The 12,260-nt window shown below is 35.4% G+C and overlaps 1 protein-coding gene across 2 annotated transcripts in view; it reads right to left on the reverse strand.

Annotated features, from left to right (window-relative positions):
* Positions 1-12,260, reverse strand: part of LOC117336794 (protein NDNF-like) — a 60,220-nt gene that overhangs the window by 22,960 nt on the left and 25,000 nt on the right. The window contains exon 1 of one of the 2 annotated variants that reach the window (XM_033897451.1): positions 1,072-2,076. The exons of the other annotated variant lie outside the window; for it this stretch is intronic. The gene's annotated coding sequence lies outside the window, so the exon portion shown is untranslated. Of the gene's footprint in view, positions 1-1,071; positions 2,077-12,260 lie in introns of those variants that run through there. 2 annotated transcript variants of the gene reach the window in all.

Below are 12,260 nucleotides of genomic sequence, written 5' to 3' on the forward strand. Positions count from 1 at the left end.
GAATGTACATATGCACTCTCTACAGTGTAGGTTTTGTTCTTAGAGACATGTGTTATATTCTCGTTTGCTTGTCGCCACCTGATAAGAAACCAATGGTGTTAAGACTGTGTGTACCATTCGTCGTGGTGACCCCAGAAATTTTATGTGATTTTTCATTTTTTGATGTCATATGGTTTAAATTTTATAAAACATTTAAGAACCGTGTATATGCTAACGTGTTTCCTTCTGTTTATGATATATAGTGATAAGCGTTTTATGACGTATGCGTGCTTTCTCTTACAAGCAGGCCTACGACGGCTTAAAACTAGTAGTAGTAAACGGAACGGGAATAAATTCAATTCCCACCATCTATCCAGCTTCCAACCTCCAGGACAATACCAGGTGTTTACCTCTCGTAGACAAACAATACAACACTCCCTAACAATAGATATATCTACATCGATCTATTTTTTTTCTAATTATTCAAAGATTTTGGTAAATTAGATATGAAAAAGTTCTCATTTTGTTTGAACAACTTCAGATATACATATCGTGAAATCAAGAAACCTGTCATCCCCATTGAGTATTTCAATTATTATTTTATATACATTATATAAAATACATTATATTAACTATACATTAATATATAGTAATTATACAATGATACATGTTATGTTCTATAGCCAGTGTTGTTATGTTATTATAAGATAGAAAATTCCAAGAGAAAAAAGAATTTTTTAATCTTTATCAAGTGTTGGTATAACTTTGCTATATATATATTCTAATGATAATATTAACATATCATTATCGCATATTATTATCATAAGATATAATTACCAAGAGAAACAGCCTATTGTATTCCCTGTTAAAAGTTGTTATTGTAGGATATAAATAGCTGGATTAACAAAGCTACCAGTTTTGTAACGCCTTTTACATGCTATCATTATTTTGTAAATTTGCCATGAACTTTTACCATATGGAAAAGTTAATTTAGAAATATATAATCTTAAACAATGAATAATTACCATAATCAATAATACCGTATTTGTTACCATGTTAATCTATATAATTATTAATAAGAAACATTGTTACCTGCTATTCTCATGAATTGCATTGGACAGGAAACTCGATACCGTCTATATAAGATACATATCCGGAGATGCTCTTTTTCTGCTTCAACACAGCACATATGAAATTATCCTCGACATGGGTCCTATCTATATAAATGAAATCACGTGCATAACACGGCGATAATGATATAACTTTTCCATCCATATTTCTCAAACACATATTTTCCATTTCCATGGATCACTCGCCGTCGTGCACCTCCAGAAAACTACACGAAGTACACTTAAATTCGCCTAACATGTCTTCTAGTACTTTGTTTACCACTTTGCGTGTGTTCTCGTGTTGTATTTAGCACGTGTCTTCCTAGGATTTGTTTACCACTTCACGTGAAGTAGATTTTTCTGGACATCTTTGGTTCCCATCATCAGTCGTAGAAAATGTATCCGGAGTGTCCTTAGCCGGCATTACACGTGAAGGTTAGGAGAAGCAGTATAGCAGAATGTGTATGTTGGTGTCATGCCACTTTTAAAATTCAAAGTGATTTCAACTGATGATGCCCAATGCCTTTACTTCTGTCTGACGTATGCGGGCTTTACACACCAATAAAACTGCGGAGATAGCGGCCAGACCGCTAACCTGTATACACCCCGCTAATAAATGACCAACTACACTCTATTAAAACAACACAAAAGAGAAAGGCATCGCGAGCGAAGCACGTGCTACAGAGGCAGACAGATCGATCTGAGCGCACTTGTCTGACTGTGGACAGGTGAGCGACCAGAGACCACCTAATATGTTGTCCCATTGATCCCATACATATATACTGTATATACACACGAGAAAAACCACAAGACACTCAACCAGCCGACTCTATTATTACACACTTTCATTGTAGTTACTGGTTCTAAATGTATATTTCCACGCAAAGTCGCTCTACTGTATTACATTGGTCAAGTGTGAACACCGCTCACGGGATGCGTGTGTCTGACCGTAGTAGACTATTACAACTGATGAGATACCACACCGCCAACCAGACGAGACCCGCAGAAGCTGACCTATATAGTAAAATAGCAACTGTGTGAGTGGCCTTTTTGCCGTCTGCGATACTCCGTGCTGGCAGAATACGGTGTATTACTGAGGCCCTGTCTTCTCGGGGCCACTACCAGAACAGGACAACTACAAGTAGTCATGTTAACTCATCAACTCGTAGTCCTGTTAACTCGTTAACTTGTAGTCCTGTTACTCTTTAACTCGTAGTTCTGTTAACTCGCTAGCTTGTAGTCCTGTTAACTCGTTAACTTGTAGTCCTGTTAACTCTTTAACTCGTAGTTCTGTTAACTCGTTAACTCGTAGTCCTGTTAACTCATTAACTCGTATTCCTTTTAACTCTTTAACTCGTAGTTCTGTTAACTCGCTAGCTTGTAGTCCTGTTAACTCTTTAATTTGTAGTCCTGTTAACTCGTTAACTCGTAGTCCTGTTAACTAACTCTTTAACTCGTAGTTATGTTAACTCGTTAACTCGTATTTCTGTTAAGTCTTTAACTCGTAGTTCTGTTAATTCGTTAACTCGTAGTCCTATTAACTCGTTAACTCATAGTCCTGTTAACTCGTGATGCATACCACAATTGATTTGTAATTACACCGCTGCGAAAAAACTAATAACCCCATGTGGGTATGATAAAGGGCTCAACGCCGTTCTGGAAAAAGTCTCTTCCCTGATGGCCTGTGTTTTGGCAACGTCAATTTGTTATGTTATGATAACCAATTTCATCCAGTGCTATCAAAATCATAAGATAATGGAAGAAGTTAAAGCGATATATTATGTTCCATTTTGATAAATTATGTGCAAAATATTCAAACAATTCAATGTAATTACTTTAGTTGAGTTAGACTCCACACTGACTTTGCGTCGGTAACACACCAAGGGGGCGTGTCTCGAGATGGACTAGGGTTGTTACGTCACGTCGATCCAAAGGAATCTCCAGTGAGGATCTATTGGTTTGTGTTGTATATGCTGACGTGCACTTAAGTCGACAGTTATCGACATATCCGATCAATCCCATCACAGACTGGGATCAATGATCAGACACCCTACCTTGTCCCACACAACGACACCTTCCAAACCCGCCACATACCAGCCACAACAGATAAGGCTTCGACGAGCACGCCATTGTCTTATACATTTTATTATATTGCAGTGTTAAATTCAAGGACTATTATAACTATGCGAGGTATGTAGAGTTGTGACAATCTAGAAGTACTTGTGGCTTGCATAGCCATTACTTAAACAAAGACAAGTCTCAATTGTATACAACTCACAAATACCACGTGTGTTTATTTTGTTATTCACACAGGGGGTATCTTGGGCACCCTAATTAGAAAACACCTCCCTCATTTCTTATAACCTTGTATTTACTTTCCTCCCACTGTCGGTGTAAGCACAAGCCCCGTTTATATCACTGTCCAGATTTAATCAGTCGTTATAATATTTAACTGTATCGCAAGTGTAGTGGTTTTAACTGAGTGACTCGATATTGAGTTTCTGTTGACAAGAACAATATTAGTTTAGTGGTATTGAGGTGTACACATTTACTACTACGGCGTGACCCATGGTGGAGTGTTCGTGGGCGGACACGTGTTCGATTCTCAGACATGGTCTTAAATGTGGTCAATATCACGCATCATACATAATAATTGTTATAAATAGAAATTCAGATTATTTATTGAAAATTAATATTGTCAAGTATATCTAATTTAAGTCATTTATGGCTGTACCTTACACCCAATTCATATTTTGTTTTTTTCCCGTCCTAGTATATGGCGATAATCAAATCATTTAAAAACATGATAAAAGTTTGAATTAGAAACACATTTCAACTCAATTATTTGATTAAATATGCTTAATCAAAATGTGACGAACATCAAAGTGCACGTTGTCCCTCTCGAGAAACCCCGACTTCCTAAACTATATCGCCCCCGGAAAATGGAAAATACCTGAACGTAGAAACCTGTCGACACTTCTGATTACTATGTACGATACAAAGTTGTCGTCATTTATTACTCTGTGTGCGTGTAAGGGACGACCAGGCACAGGAGGTGTGATCAGTGCTCAGACGATCAAACAAGCAGGTGACTACTGTAATCTTTTCCCTTGTTTCCTATTTGTCTCCAGATGAACATTGCACGTTTCTAATGATATCGAATCCAGATTAGGAATTTAAAATTATTTGTATCATCAAAAAATAAATAAAATGCATCATTAACAATAAAACAAATGCAGAGTCGCCAATCACCTGATATTCAAATACTATAGTTGAAGTTTAATATCGGAGATAGTCTTTATTTTCAACCTAACCATCAGTCAGAGTCTTACACTGAACAAACAAACAAACAAACAAACAAACAAACAAACAAACAAACAAACAAACAAACCGTACTCTTCACCAGCATGTTTATCAGAATAATTGCAAATAGAAAGTGACAATACACTTCCCCATGAGGATTATTTCTATTATTCAAATTGAATTAGAAATATCGCATTAACTTGTTAACATGCCTTGTATTTGAAGCACACTTGAACAGGATTATTTTCAAATTAATGAGGTAACTATAATTTACAAGCAGTACGAAATGAGACATTTATTTCTAGACCGTGAAGATAACGTGACAAATATCTGACGTCACTTAACATCGGTGAGGATACATAACCGTCCGGTTTGAAACTATATTAAGTGCTTGCCTGTGGTTCGTATAACATAACGATCTACTAGTGATTAGTGTTTTATTAAAAATGTGAAAGTTTAGGACAACAACAAAAAAAAAGAAAAAAACAAATAAAACATTTTGGAATGTCTTGCTGGTGCCAAATAAAAGCTAGTTGAGAGGAAGTTGTGTGTTACCAGCTTATGTGGTACGTGTGAAACTCTCGAAACTTGTTATATAACCTAATCCAACCAATCGAGAGGGGTGATACGTGGGTTCATCACTTCATCCAGGGAGCTGATCCTTTCTCTTAAAGAATTGCTAACGCTTACGCAGAAAATTAATCATAGTTTAAAGTCTATTATGAAATATTTGGATTGCTCTTTTAAAATATTTGGGAATAAAATAACAAAAACAGAAGGAAAGAATGTTTAAATGTGAACGAGGAGCCAATTCACCAATTTGAAAGTGAAAGTCTGATAACTGATAATGATCATACGAGCGACATTGACGTAAAAAGCATCTTAACATTTTAATTTGAGATAAGATAGAGATAAAGTAGAATTATTTATATATACACTGCATCATGATTCCTTCCTTCGTCCTCGTCAGTGATGTTTGAGGAAATCTATTTGAACTTTCACACATTATATAGTAATTATGATACTGAAATTGTCATTTTGTCTTTTCGTTACATGCTCCATATATTGAATTGGATATTTCAATATAATATAATGATTATGATAATGAAGTTGGATAATTATTAAATGATTATTGTTAATAAGTTCGTTCCTATCACTAAAAAGTGATAAGGAATTGAAGAACAATTAAGAATACAATGCATACAAACCAAGAACAATGGTAAGCACGTGCGCAAACCCATGCTGTTGATTGTTATAATTTTGATAAAGATTTTATGAAATGGACGCCAAGTTGTCTAGCGCCATTTAGAAAACAAGAACAATACATTGTGAAACACACCAAAGGTTTGACCGCAACGTAACCAAAGTATGTGCTTAAATATACGTAAATCATGCAAAACATCAAATTAAACCATTGGCCATATTCCAAAACGTTCTCAAAAAGCAGCGATCGACAGGAAACGCTCGTTTGAAATTTTTGAGACATTTTATTAAACATGCTTCCAACTAAAACATCATAAGAAGAAATTCACACCTATGTGTGTCTAAGGGCAAAACAGGAGAACATTATAACGCACCTCGAAGTGTTCATCTATATCTCACAAAACGTAATTGATACCAATCGACAAACAACCTGTATATCATACAGTCACTAGCTCTCATATATTTTTATATAGAGATATACCCCTTCACGAGCACTCATAGACGTTTATAAAAACTTACATAACTATACAAGCTCTCACAGTCTTTAATATTGAGATATATCCCTACACGAGCTCTCACAGAGATATATCCCTACACCAGCTCTCTCAGACCTTATTATTGAGATATATCCCTACACCAGCTCTCAAGGACCTTATTATTGAGATATATCCCTACACCAGCTCTCTCAGACCTTATTATTGAGATATATCCCTACAAAAACTCTCTCAGACCTTATTATTGAGATATATCCCTACACCAGCTCTCACAGACCTCATTATTGAGATATATCCCTACACCAGCCCTCACAGACCTTATTGTTGAGATATATCCCTATACCAGCTCTCAAGGACCTTATTATTGAGATATATCCCTACACCAGCTCTCAAGGACCTTATTATTGAGATATGTCCCTACAACAACTCTCTCAGACCTTATTATTGAGATATATCCCTACACCAGCTCTCACAGACCTTATTATTGAGATATATCCCTACAACAGCTCTCACAGACCTTAATATTGAGATATATCCCTACACCAGCTCTCGCAGACCTTATTATTGAGATATATCCCTACACCAGCTCTCACAGACCTTATTATTGAGATATATTCCTACACCAGCTCTCACAGACCTTATTATTGAGATATATCCCTATACCAGCTCTCACAGACCTTATTATTGAGATATATCCCTACACTAGCTCTCACAGACCTTATTATTGAGATATATCCCTACACCAGCTCTCACAGACCTTATTATTGAGATATATCCCTACACTAGCTCTCACAGACCTTATTGTTGAGATATATCCCTACACCAGCTCTCACAGACCTTATTATTGAGATATATCCCTACACCAGCTCTCACAGACCTTATCATAGACATATACACGAGCACTAAATTCAGGAACTCACAAATTTAACTAAGCAGAAAAATGATCCTATTACGGAAATCAATCATTTAAGATAAGCACGGACACTGGTCATCGAGAATCTGTTGTCGAATACTCCGGCAGCGTTGATACCAGTCCCTATACAAGCCCTCTCAGACTTTAATATACTCATACACTCCCTACACAAACCCATAGATGATTGCTTCTATTACAGGGGTCAGATTAGTCGGAGATAAGTACGGACACTGTTAGTGAATGTTGATAATACAGTGGTCAAAAGGTCAGAAGAACATTGATAATGAAAGCTCATCCGAGATTGGTTCGGTAGAGAAAGTGTTTCTTCAAGGTTCTGCGGTTTGTTTTTCTTGGTATATCTATCGGGTTGCAAATAATATCAAACGAGTCCAATCTTCAAGCAATAGCTAGGAAATACCTTTGGGTATACTATTAGTGTTCGTTCTCTGTGAAATCACTAACCTCTTAAAAGCTCAAGCTTCTAATCCAAGTATATTGTAATAAACATGTAAGTATGCCTTTTTTTATATCGAATATACATTTCTGTCATGTTTCCAATATTTTCATAAAAGTATGTTAGTTTCAGCATTATCAATTAAAATGTGTTTAAAATACAAAAAGAGATTATAGATATTTAACAACAACAGACAATACCCACGTTGAAATGAAACTATAATACTGAATCGAAATCGATATAACGAGAGCAAAGTAGGAACAAAATATATAAATATGCAATAGATGAATAATTAAAACGAATAAGTAAATAATAATGATAAAAATTTAATAAATAAAAAATCAAATAAAACCCCCAGAAACTTGTTTTAAGCTTCATCAATACGTAACAAAATACAAAGAAATGACATGACATGTTATATCCAATATACGTGACATTATCATTTTATTAAATATTGCCAGTTCAATTTTCAAGCAATAGCTACACAGTGCAAATGGTATAAAATATATCATACATATATGCTTCGATATGGTGATGTTCTTGGGAAATAATACATTTTTTTGTGTGATATGAAGTCAGGTGTGTATGGAGTTTGTTCATATGTCAACTCATTCCATTGTCACCAGCCTTGTTTTCATTAGAGATTGTATGACCTTACCCTGATTTGACCTAGATTTGTATGGCGGGTGTCGCCGTGACCTATATTTGTATAGCGGGTGTCGCCGTGACCTATATGGTATGGCAGGTGTCGCCGTGACCTATATTTGTATGGCGGGTGTTGTCGATGAAGCAGAAGACGCTTACTCTTCCGGGATACCTGGTCTTATTATCCTTTAACTGTTCAAGGGCCTCCAATCAAATCTATATTTGTTGTTTTGTGTTTTGCCCTTGTTTATCAATTTTGTGTTAGAATTACCATTTAGTTGTATTGTCAGTATCCTCTATTGTTATACTGATCCTGTTGTGTGAAGCCAAAAATATTCTTACACGCCCTTCAATTCTATTTACATACGTATCTTATACCTACAGCACATTTATCACTATCAAAAAGTCTATTATTGTCCGTGGCTTACCTTCCACCTAACTTTACTCCCGTTTACCAAAGTAGTACATTATATATTGATATTTTTCAGCGCAGTGACAATGAACAAGATATGGAAACGAGAATGTGAGATAGCACATCTGCTGTATGTAACGGACAAATTTGTTAAACAGGCTCTGCTTACAGATGTAGACATTAGATCACGCCGACATTCGTATTCAAAACTTGTTTTCTTTCTATAAATATGAGATAGAAAGAATGTAAAAACTGCTGCTAGTTCGGAAAAGAAATCTACGTGTTGATGGTATTTCCAACACAGCTGATAAGCTGTCAACGTGTTGTACATGTGTCTACTGGTGGGCTGTTTCCAGACACACACATCCATTCACTGACGAGAAATTTTAAATTTAGAAAACAAATTCCTTATTTTTATTTATTTATATTTAGAAATCTTACTACACAGCTCTTTCATAATTCATACATTAATTATATTGGAACATAAGCAAGTATATGGCCTTTACTTATCTTTACAAACGGTTAATGGTTATTGGATTGTGTACCACTAACCTATTTATGGGTAAGAAATTCCACCAGTAGGCGATATGCAGTAAAACAAATGAACTACAGAAAACATAACAAATATTAATCAACATAAGTGGGAAAAATCACAATTTAACGATACATCATTATTGGTATTAAAACAAAAGGCTGTATGTGTGTGGTAAAAAAAGTTAATATGTGATAAGAAATTATAATAACATATGTTTGTTAGTAGGCGATACAAAGGCCAATAAAAACAATGCGTGCGGTAAAATTTGCAACGTCCCAGAAAACAATTTGTGCGGTTACATTAACAACATCCCAGAAAACAATGTGTGCGGTTACATTAACAACATCCCAGAAAACAATGTGTGCGGTTACATTAACACCGTCCCAGAAAAAAAGGTTTGTAGTACAAAAATACTTCTTAGAAAAAGTATGTGCAGTAACATTTACAACGTCACAAAAAATATTTTCAGTAGCATTTACAACGTACAAGAAACCAATATATGCAGTAACATTTACAACGTCCCAGAAACAATATGTGCAGTAATATTTACAACTTGCCAGAAACCAGTGTATGCGGTAATATTTACAACGTCCCAGAAAACAATATGTGCAGTAATATTTACAACTTGCCAGAAACCAGTGTATGCGGTAATATTTACAACGTCCCAGAAACAATATGTGCAGTAATATTTACAACTTGCCAGAAACCAGTGTATGCGGTAATATTTACGTCCCAGAAACAATATGTGCAGTAATATTTACAACTTGCCAGAAACCAGTGTATGCGGTAATATTTACAACGTCCCAGAAACAATATGTACAGTAATATTTACAACTTGCCAGAAACCAGTGTATGCGGTAACATTTACAACGTCCCAGAAACAATATGTGCAGTAATATTTACAACTTGCCAGAAACCAGTGTATGCAGTAACATTTACAACGTCCCAGAAACAATATGTACAGTAATATTTACAACTTGCCAGAAACCAGTGTATGCAGTAACATTTACAACGTCCCAGAAACAATATGTGCAGTAATATTTACAACTTGCCAGAAACCAGTGTATGCGGTAACATTTACAACGTCCCAGAAACAATATGTGCAGTAATATTTACAACTTGCCAGAAACCAGATACCATTTCTAAGGTCTCGGAACATGATGCGTGTGGTACCACCCATAAGGTCCCAGAAAAATATGTGCGGTTACAGTAATTATGTCTCAGTAAAAAATATGTGCGGTTACATTAATTACATTGTATGTCTCAGTAAAAAATATGTGCGGTTACATTAATTACATTGTATGTCTCAGTAAAAAATATGTGCGGTTACATTAATTACATTGTAAGTCTCAGTAAAAAATATATGCGGTTACATTAATTACAGTAAAAAATATGTGCGGTTACATTAATTATGTCTCAGTAAAAAATATGTGCGGTTACTTTAATTATGTCTAAGTAAAAAACGTGTGCGGTACCATATTTATAAGGTCCCAGAAAACAATGTGGGTGTGCGATGCGGGAGATAATCAGATGGATATACTAACACAATGATATCCATTGATCTGAAGAGGTAGACTGACACAGACTTTAGTACACATCGTGCTGTTTGAGGGATTCGTGTGTGAAGAGGGTACTCGCTCTAAGGTATATTTTTAATGGCATTTTTGCCATTAACTTGATTTATTATGTATAAACGGAGCTATAACAGTCCAGGTATACTTCACAACATACAGAGCTCTATGATAATGGAGACGGTCAAATTGGTCTTGTAGAATATACCCATAGAACTCCCCAACAAGTGCAGTTTATCACCCTGTCAGGTCAAGCAAGCAATGTACAGGGTTACTGTATGCCTCGTGGTTGGTAATCAATCCTATGATTTAGTAATGTTAACACAAACTGTGTATCAATTCCTAAACAGTACAGGACAATGTGACTTTGGAAAATAACTGAACTTTTGTAAAGATGTGCGGAACTGATAACGAACAAATCATTGTATATAATGTTACACATGAGCGACTCCGAGAAAAATAGGAGAATTACTCTTCTATAAATAGGATATGGGAATTTCCGAAAGATTGAAAAAATAAAAACATCTCTTTGACGTTGCTTTCTGAAGATATTTAAACTATTGTGTAGTAGTCACATTATAGAGATAGGACTGACAATGATTATCATACTAATACGTCTGGTAATGGCTATCATACTGATATGACTGACAATGACTATAATACAGGTATAACTGACAATGACTATTATACAGGTATGACTGACAATGACTATTATACAGGTATGACTGACAATGACTATTATACAGGTATGACTGACAATGACTATTATACGGGTATGACTGACAATGACTATTATACAGGTATGACTGACAATGACTATTATACAGGTATGACTGACAATGACTATTATACAAATATGAATAACAATGAAGCGAAGGCCATTTAAGGACGGCTCCCGTGCGCACCACACGCATGCATGTCGCACGCACGGGAGACCGTCCTTAAATGACCTTAGCTGTTAATAGGACGTTAAACAAAATAAACCAAACCAAACTGGTGATTCAAATAAAATCGCAACTTAAATACCTTTGTTAAATGTCGGATTAGAACAATTCGATATGGCAGCAATAACTGATGGAAGCATTGTTGACATGGTCTCCATAACAACACAACACACGCTATAATAGAATGTCGTCTTGAGATGAATAGTAACTGGAGTTGTCGATAACATATTCAAAATATGAAATAAACGTGACTTAAATGTTTTTTATGCTTCTTTTTACTTTTATTGACAGAAAACGATGTCAGGCAAAATTTGAGTTAGTATTTCTTGTACTGGAATATGAACTTCATCAAAACTTATATAAGATCAGACGGTTCCTTATCATGGGAGATTTGATCAGCATTTCATTATATATATCGCTACCTTTATGTTAAGAAAGGCTTACTTTAATGCCATCAGGAAACTGACCAATGATACATAGAACACAAATCAGATGTTGGACTCCATAAGACAACTTTACCAATATTCTGATCCACTCTGAGTGCAACAAAATCCTAAATCTTCCCAATCATGACTTCGACCTTCTGAATGTCAATAATTCTTTCAATGACTAAAACTATTTCGTAATGAAGTTCCCGAACATATGATTTTCTGGTCTAAAATATGGTTAAGTATGCCTGACAATGCGCCAATGCGCCA

This window comes from Pecten maximus, chromosome 1 (assembly GCF_902652985.1).
Source record: "Pecten maximus chromosome 1, xPecMax1.1, whole genome shotgun sequence".
NCBI lineage: Eukaryota > Metazoa > Mollusca > Bivalvia > Pectinida > Pectinidae > Pecten > Pecten maximus.